Source organism: Ambystoma mexicanum, chromosome 6q (genome assembly GCF_040938575.1).
Source record: "Ambystoma mexicanum isolate Mex_15411 chromosome 6q, UKY_AmexF1_1, whole genome shotgun sequence".
In the NCBI taxonomy this organism is placed as follows: domain Eukaryota; kingdom Metazoa; phylum Chordata; class Amphibia; order Caudata; family Ambystomatidae; genus Ambystoma; species Ambystoma mexicanum.
Genome location: NC_090937.1, coordinates 1,093,275,237 through 1,093,292,267, shown reverse-complemented (window position 1 = coordinate 1,093,292,267; position 17,031 = coordinate 1,093,275,237).

Here is a 17,031-nt window from a genome sequence, read left to right as displayed (position 1 = left end):
AGGTAGAGTAGATCGGAGGGTTTGTTGTTCCACCCTCAGGGCCTCACGGTGTGCTTCTGCTTGAGCATTAAGTGTTTCACACAGAGCCATCACTTCAGCCTGGCACGCCTTGTCAGATGCCACCATGCCCAGCCTGAGTGAGCGGCGCGTGGACTGCGTAGCCTGCTGCTGGAGCACCATTTGCCTTACAGAGGGGAGGATGGAATGGGCCACACTTTCCATACCTTGAGCAATCATCTCAACTGCTCCCCCCTGTTGCTATGCTATGGCAATCATGGAACGCTCCCACTAAGTTGACCCCGGTGGCATACGGCCACCGCATTGCCGGACACCACACCAGCTGGGCCCAAGGAGCCGGGGTCTTTGCTGGGTTGGTGCCGCCCACGGCTGCAGGACTGCATCCCTCCATCAACCTGATGCCCTAGGAACATGGCCAACTGGCATTGAGTGTGACCGTGCACCCGTAACCACGACAGGTGGACATTCCAACCCTGCCTGGCCCCCTACTGCAGGTGTCGTAGACAGAAGATCCTCCAACACAGGATCACTTACCGGCGACAACACGTCATGATGCAGATCTGGCTCAACATAGTGGTCAGAGGATACATCAGAGCCTGACTCAGAGTCAGCTCTGGACACGATGGCCTGGAGCACCTGTGGGTTCTCGTGGGCTGCAACCCCACGACCACCACTGGTGCTTGGTTGGTCATGTGAACTGACCACCGTGTCTGGGATGACATCTTCATCCTCTGCCGCCAGTGCATCATCACCTGCAACATAAAGAAAAGAAACAAGGACACACATGTCAGCAGCACATACCACACACATACAGTTCACAACATTGACAGCCAAATAATGAAACAGCCATGTCACAGGCAACTCAAACCCCAACATGCATCCAGTGGCATTGCAATGCAAGGCCATCCCAAAAGCAGAAAAGGATGTGTGCAAAATGTGAAGGCAACACATGTATTGCATGTTGCACATCACCTGCATCACACACAACCTCTAGCAGGCATATATCCAATGCCAAAATGAGAGATGGGAACAAAGAGTTGGCACCTAGCATAAGGATGTGTGAACACACAAATAAACACAGCAAGAAATCCAACCTAACACACCATGATATATATAACATGCATGTTCATGTGCAGCACTCAATTACCATCAACTATGCACAGTACATGTGTCATAGGAGGCACCTATGCTAGTGACTTTCCATACTGTGAAAGGAGGGACATGGGTACATACATGTCAGGTCAACATCACACAGCAACATCTTGATTGCATGTTGAAGGGCTTAACTTGGCACAGGAGTGTGTGTGTATGGTGCAGTGCATGTGTAGCCCCTCAACTTACAACATCAACACATACGTAGTGATGACAAACATTATGGCAGTGTAACGGCAATTGCAGCCATCATGTGCAAATAGCATGCACCAGGTAGCATGGTTTCCGTGAAAAACCCACCCTCTGGCCAATAGCAGGGAGGCACTGCATGGAAATGACATGTTCCACGCAGAACTGTGCATTGCCAGACAGTGTAGGTGTGTGTCTATTGCATTGCGTCATTCAAATGTCACTACAGCCGATGAGAAGTGGACATGATGGAGGAGAGGTGAGGAACCATCCATAGTACATCCATGCATGTAAAAGACAACACCAGTTGAAAAGAGGCCGTGGGCCTGTAACAAGGGAAGCCATGTGCATGATACAGATGTGCACAGCCTAAAGTCGTGCATGATGACACACAGACCTACAGTGAGCATGACATGGCTGTCCAAATGAGATGACACTTGGATCATCCTGGACAAATACAACAATGAGCAGGTGGTCATGGACACCTAGGGGCATACATGGAATGCACATGGAACATGATCGTGCACATATGTGCATGTGGAGCCACTGCCATCAGAACACTCAGAGTGAGCCACACTGCACCAAGGACAAAGGATGTGTATGACATGATGTGACATCTCATCAAGATTGCACTCGTACACAAGTGGCTCAGAGCGCAAACAAGCAAAGGGGGGGGGCCAATGGAGAAAAGGAATTCAAAACAACTATCATACTGGGCACAGTGACATTGAGAACACGCAAGTACATGGAGAAGGGATAAAGGGTGGAAGACCCAGGAAGGGGGACAAGGGGAACGTGCCAAACAGAGGAGACCAAAGAAGGAAAATGAAGTCCAATGATAGAATTTCCATTCAAAAGGTGGTAGTGCAGCCAGCAAGTGGCAAGTGCAAGATGATTTGGACAGGGCAAATCTGATGAGTGCAGATGAAGAGTGCTGGACTGTATGGGTACACGCACTGGACCCATTGATATGGGAGGCCTGTAGGCAGTGCGGCAGGGAGGCAGGGTGAGCAGGTACCTGATCTGATGGACAGAGTGTGTGCAGGGGCACAGTGCCAACAAAGGAAACTGTTCAGCTGGGTAGAAGAGGGGCTAATGTAGGAGCAAGAAGGAAGGTGTTGAGGTGCTTCCAGAAGAAGATATATTTCTCCTCAAGTTTCAACGTGGCCAGTTGGCTGTTCAAAAGTGAGCTCCCAGCTGTACACACAGATCTGCTCCTACCTTATTTATTCAATTACCAAGTGACCTTGAGGGAGTGTGGGGTAGAGGAGCAAAGGACTCAAGAGGGAAGGAATTTGTAGAGGGATTGTTGAAGGTATTTTGTACCCAGTCCCAAAAAATCCTTGTGCACAATGCAGAGGGTCTGAAGTATCATCCTTGCATCCACTGGTAGCCAATGAAGGGGTTATAGAGCTGGAAAGATAGGATCCCAGGGTTTGAGGCCAAGGACAAGTCTTGCAGTCCTGTACTGGATTAGTGGTGGAGGGTGGAGTGTGGAGGCAGGTCGAATATTGAAAGAGACTGCACAGTACCCCAACCTTGAGTAAACCAGAGCTTGGTAGACTGTGAACATGTATGAGAATGTTAGGAAAGGCACAGTACCCTTGAGGAGGTGAAGCAAGAAGTTAATCCATCTCAAGATATGTCACAAATGTGTGTGTAAAAGGAATGTGTTGAGTCAAAGGTGACCCTGAGGTTCTTGGCCTTGCAGGTGGAGGCAGGAGGAGGGCCAAGTGGGGCTGGCCAGAGATTGATGGCAGAGGATGGCGAAGGTGTATCGATGAGGAGGATGTCAGTCTTGCTGGCATTCAGACAGAGACCGTTGGTAGTACACCAAAAGCAAATGGCAATGAGGCTATCGGAAATAAGGGAGGGACAAGAGGTGGCCAAGGGCAGCCAGGGAATGAGTTGGTTTGTCATCAGCATAGCACTGGAACTCGTACAAAAAACTGATAATGCAGTAGTCAAGAGCTGCCAGGTGCTCTTTGTGAATTGAGGCCGAGATTTCAGACCCCTGGTGAACAACACACGTGGAGAGGGAGATTGAAGATAGGAAAGAGCCAACTTGTAGCTGCGCGGGTCACACATGCCAAACACACATGTCATTGAGTTACACACATAAATACTCACCAGATGATGCATCATAATACATCCTCTCTCCCACTCCACGGATTTGTTCTTCTGGGATAAACTCTGAAGCAATCGCCTCATGCTGACTGAGTTCATCCTCCTCTGGTGGTGGCCCACCACTAGTCACCAGAGACATGGTGTAATTGGAGGCACGCTTTTGCTTAGCACTGCGCCTGAGGTCATTCCAGCGCTTGTAGCAGTCCTGAGCTGTGCTCACCTGAAATCCCATGGATGTGACACCATCTGCAACATGCTGCCAGTGGACCCAATGCTGGTGATGCGTTGTATGGCACTGTGGGCCCACAAGCATATTGCGTTGTTGTTCCGACATGTAGTCCACCGGGAAGTCCAGTTCCTGCTTGCAGAAAGGCTTCTTCCTTGATGTGCCGGAGGCCGGAGCCGTGTCTGGGGTCCCAGTCTCTTTTGCAGGAGCACGCTTCCTCCATTTGGCCAGTGGTACTGACCCTGAGTGGGCAATGTGGCCCTGATCAGTGGGGGCAGTGGCGCTGGTGGACTGGACCAAGGCAGTGGGTGTTGGTATGAGGACAGAAGGTCTGGCTTGGGTCTGAGTCACTGCCGGTTGGTGTTGGCTGCATCTGCACATGCAGTTACCACCACCCGGCTGCTTGGGGCAGCATATGTCATAACTGCCCCAGACATGTGTGCCACAGTCACAGCCAGAGTGGACACACATGACCTCAACCTCCGGACAAGATGGAAATCGTCCTGGGAGTCCTCATCACACAATGCAACATGCGCTGCCTGACCCAGAGCCCGGGTGGAGGTGCCCACAGCTGCACCTGCAGCTACCACCACTGGTGGGCCCGTGACAGCAGATGTAAATTGCTTTTGGGTGATATGGGTACCAGGTTGTGACGCAACAGCTGCATCACCAGGAACCACAGGAGGTGATGGCATGTCTGCAGCAGCACGTGGCTGGGCATCCTGTCCCAGAGTGGCACCCCTGCCTCTCTCCCCCCTGTAGTCACCCTGGCCACCCTGGATTCCCTGTCCTCATGCCTTACCATGCCCAGCCCTGGGAGGACAACCAACTTTGCCACGCTTAGCCTTTGGTGGCCTCCCAACCATGGCACCGTTGGAAAATAGGCTATAGGAGGTTCACTCAACAATTGTCCTGGGCAAATGGGTAGAAGGGGGCATGGTACTTGATGGAATAGGTACCCCAGGGCCCCTGGAAGGCTGTCTGTGACCCCTGGGGAAAAATGACGGGTCATGCAACACTCAGGCACCCCAAAAAAAAATAATTATAATCAAAAAATCAAAAATCTAAAAATATAAGAACAGGAAATTGGAAAGAAAAAAAAATATTGTGCATGCGACCCCGGTATCCCATGTGCGTGAATTTGACCTCCAGCAGTACGGTGTGGCACCCAGGAACACAAAAAACACGTAGGCATGGAACACACTGGCTACTATGACCTTGAACACGGTACGCATGCACAGGGGGAACCACAGTGGGAAAAATAGCATCTGCGACTCACTGTCTGCCTTGCATGGAAAAAAAATGAAAACACACGGCTTGTGCGCGTAGGCGACACCCCACCAAAAGAAGAGGTACGGACTTCAGACGCTGTGAAGTAATCGCGTCTGATTCCAGCAGAGTAAACACATGCGTCGGTCTCCATGAACAGCACGTAAAGTGGTCTGTTGGCCCGCGCTCACCTTTTACCCATGCTGAAGGCAACACCCACATGCGTAACGTCACTTACGCGCTAAGGCCCTTTCCTCGAATTACACGCATCCACACACAGACATGATTTCTTTGCACGTGCGGATGCACCCGTGCTGAGGGAAATGCCTATGCGTGTTACGTCACATACGCTCTTACACGCTAAGGGCCTTTCCTCGAATTACACTCTGATGTGCTGTTTTTCACATGCCAAATCACTCTGTATCAAGCTGGCCACGCGATAACACACAGAAGACCACGCTCCTACCCAGAAGGCCATTATCCTGCCCCCCAGAGCCCTGAGCAGACTCCCACCTCCCATCTGCTGCTGCCTGCCTGCCTGCTTGCCACGTGCCCTGCCATTTGGTGCCTGCACGTCAGCCATCTGCAGGGGTCCAGTTGCTGTGACCACCCCTGTTGGAACAGAAGACTCCCGACTGCTGTACCATCGCTCCACAGCCCAGCCCCAGGACCCAGTTGGCCACCCACACCTGCCTCGGGGTTGCCATGTCGGGGGAAACACCATCAGACACCACTGGCAACCCCCAGCCAGAGAGGCAGAGGGCTGCCAGCTTCTCAGCAGGAGAGGTTGGTATCCTGGTGGAGCAAGTCCTGGGGCATTATGATGCCCTCTATGGAAGAAGACGCGCCGACAAGGATGGACGGGAGAGGATCTGGCTGAACATCGTGGTTGCTATCAACACAGAGGGAGAGGCAACCCGCGACATACAACATGTCCGTAAGCGCTGGGAGGACTTCAGGTCCAGGGCCCTCCGGAAGGCCCGGTGCCTCTTAGAAGCTGCGGATGCAGTGAGGCGCTGGGTCCACCTTACCACCAATGACATGAGGGTCCAGGAAAGTATTAACCCAGCACTTCACCACCAGGTCCTCGAGAGGGAGAGCGGTCCGGAGTCGAGCAGTAAGTGTCCATGCATACTTATTGGACGAAGTGCATGTTGAGGCGTGCAAGGAGTGTGCAGCTTGGGCATATGTCTGAAGATGTCCATGTATGGATGTGTGTGTGCAGGGACATAACCGTGCTGCATGTGAGTCATGTCATGAGTGATGCACATCAATGGTGTATGTGTTCCAAAGCATGATGCCCAATTGCATTTGGAGATGCAGACATGTTGGTATTCTGTGTGTGTACTATGGCATGGTTGGGGTGTGACACATGGATGCTGATTACACCTTCATGTATGTGCACGGCATACATGTGCATGTGTGGGTTGCACATGTGCGACAGTTATACAACATGGATGCATGTGACACAGACATGTATGAACCCGATTGACAGATGTGACATGGTTGCCCGTGATTGCACTGTGACAGGTAATGGAGATGTACAGATGCATGTCTGTCTGATGGCGCGTGTGCATGTGTTCGGCACTCCCCATGTTGCATGTGACGTCATGCCAACCTTCGTATGTTCATGCTGTTGTGTGCGTATGGATGCTGCTGTCTGCTGCACGATTCCTGTCAAATTCTACATGTGTGTGGGTTCAAATGATATGAGTGTTGGGGAGTGTGATGGCATCTGTGAAGTTTGACACTGCCACTCATGTGCAACTGTGACATGTGTATCTGACCATTGTACAGTGCCCTAATGCCTGTGTTCTGTCTGTCCCTGTCTGCAGCGTCGACTGATGAAGAGGGCGAAGACGGTGCTGTGGAGCACAGAGGCAGGGATCCCACTGCTAGCCGGAGAGGCAAGGCCCAGCTCTCCTCCCACGTTGTCATCTCTTCCGGGAGTGAGGAGTCTGGTGCCGCGTCCATGGCCGCAGCTGCCGAGGGAAGGTCCAAGAGGCGGAGGGTGGAGGTGGATTCCTCAGCAGCAGTATGGGCAACTGAGCCCCCAGAGGGGCCTATGGAGGAAGATGGCACGGAGTGATCCATGTTGGTGGGGAGTTTGGTTGAGGAGGAGGCCGTGGAAGGCCCACGCACGGGGCCTGGAAGGGGGCATTCCACTGGTGCTAGTGGTGCAGTCCAGGGTCAGGGACAGGAGGCAGCACAGGCAGAGCTGCCTGTGTGTAATCCTGTCCCCGATCCTGTGACTGCATCATTCTGCACCATCAGGGATGCCTTCGTCCAGACCTGTTTTCAGGGAGGGGAAGCGCGAACAACAACTGGCCTTCCTCTCCCTGCAGACGTGGCAATCCGGGACCGGGTTGAGCCTGTCCTAGCTGGGGTGGGGTTGCGTCAATGTGGTATTCGGGATGATGTCCTGGGTTCTTGTGAGGACAATGCACATCATTTCAGGTTCCTTTGTGTGCTAGATCTTCTAGCGACCCCCTCCTCAACTGAGCCCCCTATGCGCCAGTCGTCCTCCGTGCTATCTCCTGGGCACCCTGTGGAGCTGCCCCTGACCCAGTGGCCAGGCTGGTGGAGGACACATCCCTGCCACAGTTGGGAGTCAGAGGTCCAGCAGGGGTGACCACCCCAACAACTGGACCCCAACAAGAGGAGGATGTGCAGACATTGACCAGCAGGGCACATGCACGGCAGCAGCAGGCTCAGGGTGGGAGCCACGATTGCTCGGGGCCTTCAACATCACAGGGGCATGAATAGGCCGGAGGGCAGGAGGACCTTGGATTGGGAGTGTCTTCCATGTGGCAGCGGTTGGGCCAGCGGATAGATGCGGAGCAGCGGCGGGCGGAGGAGGCACGGCTCACTATGGTCAGGGCGGAGAACTCCATGCGCAGGGCATTGAGGCGGGCTGAGTGCCTCAAGGCAACTCGCAGGGAGCTGGAAGACGCCATGACTGCACTCCTGCAAGACCTCAAGGCCAGGGAAGAGGCCCGCCTCTGGGACATCGACATGGAGTTTGATGATGCCCTGGCTCGGAACATCAACAAATAAGCCGTTGGACTTGCCCGCTGCCATTTTACATAGTTCATTGGTGTTAGGTTTCCTTTGTTTTTTCTTTTATTTTGGAGTTAATGTACTTTGCTCCACTTCATGCATATAGTTTTTTATTCATAGGACTTTTTGTAGGTTTCATTTGTTTTGGGGATCATGGACCCTTTGGACTTGTATTGTAGATAGTTGAAGACTTGTACATATTTTCTTTTTCAATTTTCCCATGGATCAATGATTTTCTTTTATTTGGATTATTTATTTCTTATTGACATTGACATTGGCAATGGACCACTTTTTTTTAAACATGGCGTTGATTATTTTTTTTCAATGGATTACCATTCTTTTGGGTTATATCTGTCATTGTATATTGATTTTCAAGTTTGATTTCCTCTATGTTACTTAATTATGTTTTTAATACATTGGTGTTGTGTTCTATAATTGGTTTTGTGCATGTCTCAATGACAGTCATGTGTTGCCACTGTGTGGCTCTGTTGTGCATTTATGCATGGGCCTGTTGGTTCTTTTAAGACTGTCATGGAATGGGTAATTTGGGAGTCGGTGCTGTGGATGGTTGCATGCTTGTACTGGAGGGCAAGGGGGATTTGGGTTGGCATTAGGGCCAACGTCTGTTTTGTTAGGACATGTTGTTTGGTGGGCCATGTGTCGGGGCGTCAATGGGGGTGGGTGGGGGGACATAAGCCGGGGCCTGCTGGCAGGTGCCCGTCAATGGGGGTGGGTGTGTGGGGGAATTAAGTCGGTGCTCCCAAGTGCATGCTGCCATGTGGGCTGCCTGTGGGACATGGTCTGGGATGATGTGCTGCCTGTGGTGCATGGGGAGGGGGGGAATTAAGTCGGGGCCTGCTGGCAGGTGCCCGTCAATGGGGGTGGGTGGGGGTGTGGGGGAACATGAGTCGGGCCTGCTGGCAGGTGCCTGTCGATGGGTGTGGGTGGGGGTGTGGGGGGGACAAAACTCGGGGCCTGCTGACAGGTGCCTGTCAATGGGGGTGGGTGGGGGCGTGGGGGGGCACAAGTTTGGGCCTGCTGGCAGGTGCCCATCAATGGGGGTGGGTGGGGGTGTGGGGGGACATAAGTCGGTGCTCCCGAGTGCATGGTGCCATGTGGGCTGCCTGTGGGACATGGTCTGGGATGATGTGCTGCCTGCGGGGCATGGGGAGGGGGGCACACCCAGGAGGGCACATGCTGCCAAATCGCATGTGAAAGTCCACGCGCACCCCCGGAATACACGTAGGCCAGCGAAAACGCATGTGAAAGTCCACGCACACCCCCGGAATACACGTAGGCCAGCAAAAACGCATGTAAAAGTCCACGCACACCCCCGGAATACATGTAGGCCAGCGAAAACGTGTGTGAAAGTCCACGCACACGCCCGGAATACACGTACCCCGCCCACGCTATCAAAAATGCATGTGAAAGTCCACATGCACCACCTGGAATACACGTACCCCACCCGCGCTAGTGAAATCACGTGTGTAAGTCCACGCATACCCCCGGAATACGCACAGGTAGCCCATCACCCCTGGGCATGTCCCGCAGGCAGGCCACAACACAGGTTGGACTTTTTCCATACATTTTACCTGGCACAGCGGGTTAAGTGTACTCCAGGGCACGCGTGGAGTTTTACAAGCGATTTCGCTGGCGAGAGCAGGGTATGTGTATTCCGAAGGCTGCGTGGGGAGTTTTACACGCGATTTCGCTGGTGCGAGTGGGGTATGTTTATTCCGAGGGGTGCGCAGGGAGTTTTACACACGATTTCGCCGGCACGAGCAGGGTACGTGTATTCCGGTGTGCGTGGAGTTTTACACACAATTCGCTGCACGAGCGGGGTACATGTATTCCTAGGGGTGCATGGGGAGTTTTACACGTGATTTCGCTGGCACGAGTGAGGTACGCGTATTCCGAGGGGTGCGCAGGGAGTTTTACATGCAATATCGCTGGTGCTAGCGGGGTACGTGTATTCCGGTGTGTGCGTGGAGTTTTACATGCAATTTCGCTGGTGCTAGCCGGCTACGTGTATTCTGAGGGGTGCACGGGTAATTTTACACATGATTTTGCTGGTGCGAGCGGGGTACGTGTATTCCGTGGGGTGCGCGGGGAGTTTTGCACATGTTTTCGTGGTTGGGGGGCTGTATGCTGGTCCACTGGCCATTGCGCCATGTACTGGATTTGTGCAAGGTTTTTGGCGCACAGGGCGGGGTTGGAGGTGTAACAGGTGCTGCTGCAGGGTCGCTGCGCCACCCTGCGCCACGGCTGATTATGGATGTTTGTATCCATGAATACGCTGTGCGCTAAAATGGGTTTTGGCGCATGCGGCTGGCACAGACTGTCGCACGCACACTGTGTGTGCCAGCTGCGTGCGCCACTTGTGCGCTAAATTCTATGAATTACCCCCCTAGTTATAGTATGCAGAACTAGGGGAGGCATGCAGCAACAGAATTGGCACTCTTCAAGAGGGGGATGGGATATGTTTCCCAGTATAATACAGATTCACAAGGATATTATGCCCAAGATCACACACGAACTCAGACATATGTATCGCAAGCACAGCAAATACAACAAGTTCCAATGCAGATGCAACCACCACAGGAGCAGCAACAGCAAGTGCCTATTCAGATGCAACAGGCACTTAGGCAACCAGTACAATACATTCCAATGTCACAGAATTCACAATGGCCCATGGATACGGGAGTCACACAAGTAGCTACACCCAAATCAGGGAGCATGACTGTAGTGGGAGGAAATCCTTTCACGAGTATGGGGATGAATTTATATCCACAATAGGATAGTCCACAGAAGGACCTGATGTGTTCAGTGCTATCTGTAACACTGAACCCCAGAGGGGAACCAAGGGTCAAGGTGACGATAGGAGACACGATGTTTTCATTTCTTGGGGACACTGAGGCAACTCGTTCCTGTGTCGTGAGCTACAATATCCAATGTTAGGTGTTGTCATGAATGCGCAGGGATTTTCTGGGATTTTCTGGGACAACCCATTTAGTTACATTGACAGACGAATTACTGATTTCTATGGGTGAACACGATCGATATGTGTATGCCATTGTTATATTCTAAACAAATGCCGGAAAACATACTAGGAAAAGACTCGATGATGAAACTGAACATGATATCTTTCACTGACAAAGCAATAGTGTGTTCCACTCCAGGAATACATTATGTAAATGTGAGGGAACTCATACTAGCATTCACAGCAAAGAAAGCTCTACAAGGAGTACCTCTAGACGAGGAAGTCTTTGTGTATGGAGTGACTCATTATCATGGTTGCCTAAATTGATCGGCAAGATGTTCAGGATACCGGATACATTTTTGTTCAAGCCAGAGATTCCTATGGATGATGAGGAAGGGCAAGTTATCCTTTTAAAACTAGAAGCAGCAAAAGCGGGAGAAAAAAGGGTGATGATTCATGGGACAGATGATGAGGGAAGGGGATGGGGAACAGTGATAGCCCTTGATGAAGGATACAGGTTGACAGATTTGATTGACGAGGAACTATTTAGGGCTGATGGTGCAAGTGAGGAGACAGTATTTTTCATAAACCTTACTTACTGGATTAAGGTAGAGAATTTAGGAATACCGCAGAGAATGACATTGGTAAAAAAGAAATTGCCATTCTTTCAAAGTGTCAAATATCTAATGGACTACAAGTCCATATGACGTGGGTCTAGTGAAAGGAATAGGAGCAGAAGCTCAAACCAGGAGCAGTTTTCCCACGTGCAAAACAGTATTCCATGTCTAGAGAAGCGGATCAAGGTGCATTAGCAACCATGTCCACTTTAATTAAGCAAGGCATTTTGGTAACATTGGATTCTCCATGTTACACGGCCGTGTACCCTATCAAAAAATCAACGGGGGCATCGTGGAGATTAATACTGGATTTGAGACCTCTAAACAATATAGTTGAAGCAGAATTCCTTTTAGAACACTGCAACAATATTGTGAAATATTCCGCCAAAAGTGAGGTAATTCATGGTTGTAGACTTAAAAAAATTGATTTTTCTCAATTCCACTTCATGAAAACTCACAAGATCTAACTTCCTTTTCACATAGAAAAAACTTGCCTGAAACATACTCATTTGCCTCAGGGGTACTGTGAGTCCCCCTCAATTTTTATCAGAGTACTTTAGATGGACTAGGGTCATTTTGAACTCGAAAGTACCATAATTGGAGTAGCAAACAAAGGGCTAATATTGGGAATTCATGCATGAAAACATATAATCCAAAGTCGAAACAATATGATTTAAACTTAAGACTGGGAATGTAATAGAAGCATTGAGAGAAACATGTACCGAAAGATGAAGTTATCGTGAAAATGAAAAGATGAAGTAACGTGCTGACCGATAACTGTAAATACTCTGTAACGCAAGAGAGAAGAAGAATATAGAAGCTTGATAAAAAGATATATATATATATATATATATATATATATCATATATAACATTTAGGACGGCTTAGAAGAAAATGGACAACGGCCTGTGTGGAAGAATAAACCCAGCTACCTCAAAAACAAGCCTATGGTCTCAAATTTAAGAATTGATGAAGAATCTGTTTTCATGCGCAGAATAAGGGAGTGCGGTGGCCTGAAGTCAAGGAGGCTATTTTGAGAAATGAGCGCAAGGCACAGAGAGGGGCGAATGAATAGACCACGTGCATGAGACATATTTCTGCTAAGATTAGGAGGACAAGGACATTTGTTGATGCCAAGTATTGAACAACCATGAAGGCAAAAGCTTATGTGAGGTGGCGTGAGCAAGTCTCTAAATGCCAGAGCGGGTAATGGCACCGTGGTTATTAAACTAAATAGCAGAAATTGAGAGGCAGAAAAGGACACATTTGTGGTCTCCTGACACTTGATGAAGAACTCAAAACAAAGGCTATTCATTAGAGCTTCGATTTAAGATAGGGGTGTGCTAACACTCCCTCAAATGTCCCAGAATAGTGAGCAAACTACAAGGTCAACTACAAATGATAAACCTTGGGTAAGGATCAGGTCGATGACATACGCTGGACTAATTGGGAAAAGAAAGAACAAGTTTACGCAGCTTGAACACCTATGTTTCACTTTGTTCACGTGCTGCTAAAAGGAGCCGAAAGTCAAAGGTTGGATAGGGTTGCCAACCAATCAAAAGGCCTGCAAACCAATTTCATATACAATGTTGCAGTTATTAGCCCACTGCCATATTTTCGGCTACAATTAGCATGTGACATGCATAGCAGTAGCTCAGGACGTGCCTTACAGACAAGGGGCAGCCAATGAGATATTAACACTTATATTATACTATAAGTAGATATGTTCCCCTAATCCAGTCCCTCCAGGTGTTAGGTTTTTGTGAAATGCCGCGTAGGATGACGTCTTGAATGACGTATGCACAGGTATATAAGCTCTATGCAAGCAAAATTTGGTGTGAAAAAATCAAGAATTTACTTTGATAGCTGTATTTCTCCCTTCTTTTTTTCATTGAGATTAAAGCAGCATGTTATCATCTTCCTTCGGTCTGTCCGATTATTTGGTCTGTGATATCTATTGGTAATCCCATCTAGCACACAGAAGATGCTTCAAGTTGCTAGAGCACAGCCTACCTGAATGTATTGTTCATTTGTTGTGCATTCTGACATTGTGCCCCATTCTAAGACTATCTTTTTGATTTCTAAAGTTTCATATGCTGTCCCGCGTCTATCCCTGTTTGCTGTTGTGCCACCCCCTTTGGTGCCCATGTGATGTCCCGTTACGTCCCGTGCTTGTGTGCTCCATTACTATTTGTCTGTCTGTTTTTCCCCATTCTCAGCCTGTGCACCTGTGAGCCTACCCCTCCTGAGCCTGCCCTTCTGAGCCTGTGCACTGCCTGCTCCTGGCCCTGCACACAATGGTCCCCCCTAAGAAAGTGTGCTGCTCGCTCCTTCCAGAGCCTAAGCGATAAGTCTGTGTGCTGCCCCTCGAGACCCTAAGCAACTCCTCCTGAGCCTGTGTACTGCTCCTCCAGAGCCTAAGCAACTCCTCCTGAGCCTGTGTACTGCCCCTCCAGAGCCTAAGCGATGCCTCCTGAGCCATCCCAGATTGGGGGGTTAAGGCTCTTTTGAGGAACTGTAGTTTGATATGCTGTTTTACATGTTTAATATGTTGTGTCCTACACATATCAAGTATGCCAGGTTTTTTTTTCTCTCATAGAAGTGTTGAAAGTATTTCATTAATTTTATTGTTTTCTAAATTGTGAATTCATTGAATTTGCATTTTTCAATTTCTTGTTTCCATTTCTTTGAATAAATATATGAAATTACGGAGCATTGTACATGAGGAATTTACCCAATTTTCTTAGGAAAACGTAATATGGAGGCTGCGGGCAACGGCTGTTTGTGTGGACAGTGACTGCAGAGGCGTGGAGGCATGAACACGGAACATTCGAGTCTTTTGATGTGACATGTGAGGCAAAGAAGCTCCTTGGTAAACACTCGATGCACGTCACGGTGCGAGGCAACGGGTGAAGGCTGTTTGGGCTGTTCGAGCTGTTCGGAAGGCACAGAGCTGCACAGCAGAGGCGAGAACAAACTGTATGCCAGAATAAGACACCGCACTTTGCAATTAACAGCCAACACACAGATCCCAGTGAGCATGTGGCGTATATTGCGATTTAGTCATGCTTTCTTCACGAGAACAATTGGGTATGGTCTAATATGCTAAGCACGCTGAGTTGAACTAAGAGGAAAGATGAAACAAGGCTCTAGGTCGGTATTAGTGACCTTTTGGTGACCATTTTCGATATTTACAAGCCAGAGGGTCTCATTACGACTCAGGCGGTAAGGGTTTTACGGCGGCGTAAACAGCGCCGACCCTTACCGCCTGAGTACGAGGTCCCTTAGCGCCATGGCGGACTTAACACCTGCTTTTAGCAGGTGTTAAAATCCATGGCGCTAAGGGACCATGGAGTTAATTACGCCACCGTAATTTACGGTGGCGTAATTAACGCCTTCCCCACTCCCATTATGCCCTATGGGGCAAAAATGGGAATGGGGAAGGGTAAATGGGGATTGGGGACTTACCGCCCCGCCAAGGTCGGAATGGGGCGGTAAGTCCGCCAACCACCATGGCGTAAACGCAGTTTACGCCATGGTGGTAAAGTCACGGCCCAGGCGGTAACTTACCGCCTGGGTCGTAATGAGGCCCAGAGTCCTTAGAGTGGTCAGCGCTTTCATAGCTCACTCTAGGTGCTTATTCGGTAGCGGTCCACTCACTATGGCATATTATTTAAGAACCAAAGGAGGCCTGGGAACCCCATCTATGTAATAGTATGAAAGTTAATTTGGAGGATGCAAACAATGACGGCTCAGGTTTTACTGGTATGGCTGCTAAATGTAAGAAACACCCAAAGGACTATAGCAGTACAGCTGTGTCAGAAGAAGTCATGACGAACAGAGCATCCTTGTCTCCCCAGCCTAATTCAAATTCTAAGGAGAACGTGGCGGTGGCCCTTCAGAGGTCTGAACTCGTTCTGAAGGGCAAGCCTACTCCACACCCAAAGGGTAGTGGAAACCCCCAAACAAAAAACAACAAACAAATGACATACTTTTTCCAGTGGAATCATGAGCCCCTCAATGGAGCTGGGGTGGAGCTCCGATAACGATAAGTAAAGAGAGAATGTGACCAGCAGAGATCTAATAGAATAAAGAGAAGAAATAGATCCTATCAAAGACTTAGATGATCTAATTGTTTGTCTTGAGAAAAGCAAAAGGGAACATGAGGAGAGGAACCATCCTTTCATGGCTGAGGTAGGTGAATCGGACATTCTCTCCTAAAGCATCAGCGCTGGTTAAACTAAATTATAAGTTGCCTGAAGACCTCTCACCCCAAACAGATATATTAAATTCAATCGGAGAAGGCATGGTAACCGATTTTCAGGCACACAATTTAATGCCAACTTCAGCCATAAGGCTGCCAAGAAAGTTCTCTAGTAAGAGTGGTGATTCTAATTCAAAAATTCAAATCTTTATGACAGAGAACTGATGAAACGACTGTGAGGCTAGCTTTACCGGTCAGATGGGACCTTCAAGCCAAACAGTGCTCCTCTCTTTAGTGAAGAGTCTGGCACCCTCATTTCAATTGCCTGAGTGGATATTGGATATTGTCAACAATGCTCCATGTCCATTGGATCAGGGTCTAGCTGCAGGCTCAATGGCTGTAGTGTGTGTGAGGAGGAGTAAACGAAAAAAGGCAAAAGTAGAGGAAAAACAAAGGAAGTAAAGTCCATTAATGAAGTTCAATAAGTCTTGACTGTCCAAATTAAATGATCTAGATAAGGGATTAGTAAAAAAATGCCTTATGCAGAGGGCATTCCTTGGTACTTCCCAACATTCTTTCTCCTGGAAGAAACTATGAGGGGTCAGAAATGCGAGGCGGACAACCAAGCAAAGGTTTTTCACAGGTTGCCATTTTATTAACTCATGTGGGTTTGACAAACGCCTCACTATCCCTAGCCTGAAAAGGATTTCCCTTTCTATCAAAATAAACTCTCTAATAAAAGGAATCTGTCTCTCAAACTTATACATGCATCATTCACATAAAGGCACTATATGGCAATTCAAATGTAACAGAAATGACAGTTATATTCAACATAAAGCTAATAACTTGCATCATTATAACTTGGGTTGGTTCCCCTTGCCAAGATTCAAAGCAGGCTTTTCAATCAAAAGGTTAAGATATGAAAGTTCCTTTTTGTAGCCAAGTTCTGATCCTAAAGTTCTTCTTATTCCAAAAGTCTTTCACTTGGACTTTAACAAAGGTTCAACCAAACAAAACATCATTATCTCTCCACATATAGAGACAAAAGTTCAACATAACTTCCACTTAAGAAAACAAACAAAAATACTTTCACAAGTCTTCTGTATTAACAACAATGTTTTGTCAGGATGACTCCACCACAATTTAGTGAAAACGTTAGTGGTCTTGCCACTTCTTCTCCACAACCTTC